The following is a 6,000-nucleotide window of genomic DNA, read 5'->3' as shown; positions in this document are numbered from 1 at the left end:
ATACACATATGAGTGTCTATGAATTCGTTTCTCTAGTTTACCCAGACTAACACACTGTCATATGTTTTAAATCCCTGAGACAAATTATGTATACACTGAATGATAGGTAATGTTTTCCAGTGTTATTTTGAGTATCAAGTCTTCTGAGAATCAAGCACTCATAATGTGCCAAGCAGCGGTTCTCAACCTGTGGGTCATGACCCCTTTGGGGGTTGAATGACCCTTTCACAAAGGTCACCTGATTCATAACAGTAGCAAAATTAGAGTTATGAAGTAGCAATGAAAATAATGTTGTGGTTGGGGGTCCGTGCCACGTGAGGACCTGTATTGAAGGGTTGCGGCATTGGGAAGGTGGAGAACCTCTGTGCCAATACTTATTCACCCCTAAAGCAAAGTCCTGTAAGTGCCTGGCAGCGATACTGCAATGGGATAGATAGTCTCAAAGCTCTCCAAGATCTGAAGCAGTGAAGCTCTGATGGTGAAGGAAAGGGAATTCGATACCTTGGAGGGTGGGCCTGTTTCTCAGGTCTAGAGCCCACCGTGTTGTAAGCTTCCTCTTTGGGAACAAGAACAGTGGCATGTTAGTGTAAGCTTGGAGTGATGTATTTCTAGCTCTGCGATAACAAATTGCCACAAATTTACCAGCTTAAGACGATGCAGATCATTTCTCTTACAGTTCTGAAGGTCAGAAGTGTGAATTGACTTTTTTCCCCTCACTTTTATTGGGGGCTCTAACATCTCTTATCACAATCTATACATTTGTCCAGTGTGTCAAGCACATTTGCACATATGCTGCCATCATCATTTTCAAAGCATTCTCTTCCCACTTGAGCCCCTGATATCAGCTCCCTATTTCTACCCCCTTCCTCCCCAACTGCCCTTGCTCTTGAACTCTTGATAAGTTATAGATTATTATTTTTATATATAATATCATCCCTCGTCACCCCTCACCTACTTTTCCATTATTTGCCCCCTGGGAGATGATTATAGGTTGATCCTTGTGATCTATTCTCCCTTTATCCCCACCCCCCCTCTCCTAATCCTCCTACAAACCTGAGAACCTCGGCACAGGGAACACATAGGCTATCAGAAATAGGGAAGGATACAAATACAGAGAAGTCACACATTGACAAGTGGGATATGCTGAAGATAAGACACCTGTGTACATCAAAAGAATTTACCAAGAGAGTATTAAGAGAGCCCATTGACTGGGAAAACATCTTTAGCAATGACACATCAGACAAAGGCCTTATTACTAAAATCTATAATACTTTGCAAGCCTATAATAAGAAAAAAACTAACTGCCCATTAAGGAGGTGGGCAAAGACCTGAATAGATGTTTCACAGGGGCAGAAATCCAAATGGCCAATAAATATATGAGAAAATGTTCCTGAGCATTAGCCATAATAGAAATGCAAATTAAAACAACTATGAGATACTACCTAACACCCTCAAAGATAGCACAATTCAATAATCAGAAAGTAACAATATTGGAGGGGCTGTGGGGTGATAGGAACTCTGGTCCATAGCTGGTGGACCTGTAAGTACGTACAGCCATATGGAAATCGATTTGGAAATATCTAAAACAGATGGAGATTGAGCTACCATATGATCCAGCAAACCCCTTATTGGGCATATACCCAGAAGAGTCAAGGAACAAGCCATGGCCAGACATCTGTGCTCCAATATTCATCGCGGCACAGTTCACAATTGCAAGGAGTTGAAAACAACCCAAATTTCCATCAACAGACGAATGGATCAAAAAACTGTGGTACATCCATATGATGGAGTACTATGCAGCCCTAAAAAGGATTGATAAACACATGAAGCACATTGCCACACGGGAAGAACTGGAGGAAATCATGCCAAGTGAAGTAATCCAAAAACAAAAAGATAAGTGCAACATGAGTCCACTGAGGTAAGCTTAAAAAGGGGGGTGGGCATGAGAGAAAAGCTACTATATACATACATCCCTGGGATGAGGTCCAGCAACTATGGCAGGAGCCAAACCCAATCCAGGGATAGGTACGGCAGTGAGTTGACTTTTATGAGGCTAAACAGCAAGGTGTTAGAAGGGTCAGCTCCTCTGTGGACAATCCTTTCCTTGTCTTTTTCAACGTGTAGAGGCTGTTCTCAGGATTTGGAACCCGGCTCCACATCATGGTGCCTTTCCCTCCATGTTTCTGTCACCACCTGTCACCAAATCGCCCTTGCTTCCTTTGTACGCGTATACTTGTGATTACATTTAGGGCCCACTGGCGTAATCCCAAAGAATCCCTGGTGCAGTGCGCTACACACGGAGAGGCTGACCACATCAATGGGGCGAACCCACTAGTCCCTCTAAGGGAGAACGATGAAGCTATGTGCTCCCATGAAGACTGAACGTCTTAGAAACCCAGTTTGACTCTGCAAGTTTACTCTGTCCTGCAGAGTCGCCGTTACTCCGAACAGACTTGATGGGAGGGATGTGAGGCTGAATAATCCAAAATGAAGCTGCCATCTCAAGATGCCTACCTAAATCACATCTGCCAAATCACCACTGTCAGGTTCGTTTATAGGAATTAGCGCCCGGGGGCAGCCTCAGAAGCCATTATTTTATCATACTATATTTGGTGTTATAAGCCCTGGTATTCCAGTGTTCCAGTAGTTAAGTGCTTCCCTGCTAACCATAAGGTTGCCTGTTCTAAACCACCAACCGCTCCATAGTAGAACAGTGTGGAAGTTTACTTCTGTAACGATTTCCAGCCTTGGAAAACCTAGGGGTCAATTCAACTCTGCCCTCTAGGGTCATGATGAGAAGGAACTGGCTCAACAACAGGCTTGGTTTTGGCACACTTTATATGAAAAATGCCCTGAGCATCCTCATTTCTAGGAGTGATGAAGGGAAACCAAGAAGATCCCTTGGCACATTAAGTTCATTCCAGTTGGGCACATACCAACCCAGGCACTTGGACCAGCATCTTCCCAGGGTTCCAGCTCCAGAATGTGTGCTTCGCATCAAAGCATTGCAAGGGACCTTCAGGAAGGAATTTAGCCGCTGCAGCTAACAGATAAGAGGACTGAGTATTTATAAAATGTTATCAGGTGACTTTCCCTGGTTATTCCATCAGAATAGAGCCAGGCTTTCACACTCCAAACTTCATGTTCGCTCTCCTATCTCCTAAAAATTAAATAAATTAAAAACTCCGAATGTAACGATTAAGAAACACCTCGACATTTCAAAGTTAGCTAATGTTCTCTCTTTTGTGAGCAGGGCATGAGAAAACACACCAGCACCGCACCTGGGAAGTCCCCTGTCCGAGACTGGAGCCTCTAACGTGGGTGGAAGTTATGGTGCGGGGCAGTTTGTTTCAGCCCACGGCCTTTATTCTCGGCGGTCTGGAAGCTTGCTGATCATCCTTATTGAGTTCATCTTGCAGTGCTGGGGAGCCGGAATTTATGGAGACACGTTGTGGGAGAAAGGAAGCAGTAAACCAATGCTTCACCATTAGCTGGCCATCCCACCTTAAACAGGTTCACCTTGAGGGTTGGCCCATCTGCAACCACCATACCTCAGGGCAGGGGTTCTTAAGGTGTGGCATCCAGAGCAGAAAATGAGCATGACTTGGGAACTTGTTAGAAATGCACACTGAGCTGAGAATAGGTCCACCAAGCCCTCTGGGCGATTCTCATGGGAGACTAAGTTTGACAATCAGCTCCTTGAAGTAGTGATCGGCTGCTCTGGTTGCAGAGGGTGAGTGGGCAGGAGTCAAGAAAAACACGAAACAAGACCAGGGCTTGCTTCTCAAAATGAGAATGACCCTGAAAGTGAGTAACAGTTAAGAATGTGTTTTCTTAGAAATGGGAGTAGCCATCCCAGGAGGGTAGGGAGAATACGGGAGGAGGAAGGAAGGAAGGGGAACCAATCACAATGATGGACGCATAATCCCCCACCTCAAAGGGCAATGAACAACAGAAACGTGGGTGAAGGGAAACAGCAGTCGGTGTAAGATATGAAAACAATAACAATTTATAATTTATGAAGGGGTCACAAGGGAGGGAGGGATGGAGGGAAGGACAAAAGAGGAGCTGATACAAAGGGCTCAAATAGAAAGTAAATGTTTAGAAAATGATGTTGTCAACATATGTACAAATATGTTTGATACAATTGATGTACGGAATGTTATGAGAGCGGTAAGAGTCCCTGATAAAATGATTAAAAACCACCAACAAAAGAATGTGTTTTCCTCTCAACTGTTTTGGGATGGAGTCCTCTGACCTACACCGTGCCTGACAAGCTGGAGGGAATTGGTCGACCACTCACCAGTAAAAGGACAAAGGATTTGGGGCAACGCTGGAGGAAAGTTTCCAGGAAGATTCGCAAGTGTGGTTCTGAGTTGAAGCAAGGGGAGCAGTTTCTAAGGCAAGTAAATCTGGCATACCAACACACGAGGAAAGGTCTTGATTAAAAAGAGACATATATATATCTATATATATATATATATATTTTTTTTAAGTTTTAAATCTGTCTTTGCACAAAAGATTACAGAAAGACATGTCAAGTCTCAACAGTAAAATCATTAAAAGGGAAACTGGCCAATTGTCGAGTGAGGGCAGTAGAAATGGAGTAACTTGATGAAAAAGTACCTTATGAAACTGCTGTTAGAGATGGTCTTGGGTTCAGTTTGCTCAAGGGGGAGTGCGAGGTGGTTGGAAATAATTCCTGCCTCCTTTCATGTCAAAATGTGAACTATAAAGAAGAAGAGATAAGGCAATGAATCTAAACCAAGCCCACTGCCATTGAGTCAATTCCAAGGCCTCATTCACTCGGTGCCAATGAGTGGATGCCCACTCATGGCGACCCTGGAGGGCAGAGTGGGACTGTCCCTGTGGGTTCTGAGGCTGTAATAATTAGGGAGCAGGTGGCCTCCTCTTGCACCACCAGAGCAGCTGATGTGTTTGCTCCGCTGACTGTAACCAGTCCAACCCAGTGCTTAGAGCCCAAAGCTTAGCCAATAAGGCCACCAGAATCCAGGGTGCAGAAATTCCTCTTTTCATCTTCTTGGCTATGGATCTAGGAAAATAGCCCTCAACCAGTTTCCCAAGGGACATTTGGCAATGTCGGAGACATTCTTTACTGTTCCATCCTGCAGGGCTACTACTGACATCTCATGAGTACAGGCTGGAGATAGTGTCAAAACATCTGACCATACACAGGACAGCTTCCCAAAACACAGACTCAAAGAATTTTCTGGCAAAAATATCAATAGTGCTGAGGTTTAGATGTAAGATGCTTGGGGGTAAGATGCCCTAATATTTGAATCCTTGGGGGTAAGATGCCCTACTATTTGAATCCTATGTGAGATATTAATCTTCCTGGTGAAAACCTATCTATAGACCCAAATATCAGCCGAGGCACCTAATTTTACCACAAAAACGGCATTTAAAATGAGCTGAAAAACTCGGATTATACACCAGTATATATGGTTTGTGTTCAGGCAGCAAAAACAAAAACCCCAATAACTTTGAATATTCAGACTCAAAGCAGAGGGACTGAAGAGGACAGTTACATGTGGTTGGTAACAGAGACTCAAGTAAAATAGATGGCTGGACTCAAGGGAGAATCGAGGCGTCAGGCCCAAATAGACAGCCCCAGTCTTTTCTGTCTGGAAGACACTAGTCTCCCAGTGCCAGTTACCTTAGACCAGCCTTTCCCCTTCGTGTGGGCAATGGCTGTCTTCACAGCAGCAACTCCAGCTTGGCAAAGGGTGGTACCAGAGATACGAATAGCTTTGGGATGGACAATGGACTCTTTAACCAAGACTCCAAACATCAAACCCAAATCACACCCATCTTGAATCACCATTACAATTCCGTCATTTAACGAGCAAACCTAAAACCTATTCATTATAAAAGAAACCCTGTAATGGACTTCGCCCTAACCTGGTGTGACCAGAAATTTATGAGCTCATTATTTTGTAATTAATGTTGTCAACAATGTGTGTATATTAAATTAAACAT

This window comes from Tenrec ecaudatus, chromosome 16 (genome assembly GCF_050624435.1).
Source record: "Tenrec ecaudatus isolate mTenEca1 chromosome 16, mTenEca1.hap1, whole genome shotgun sequence".
Taxonomy (NCBI): domain Eukaryota; kingdom Metazoa; phylum Chordata; class Mammalia; order Afrosoricida; family Tenrecidae; genus Tenrec; species Tenrec ecaudatus.
This window is presented reverse-complemented; position numbering follows the sequence as displayed.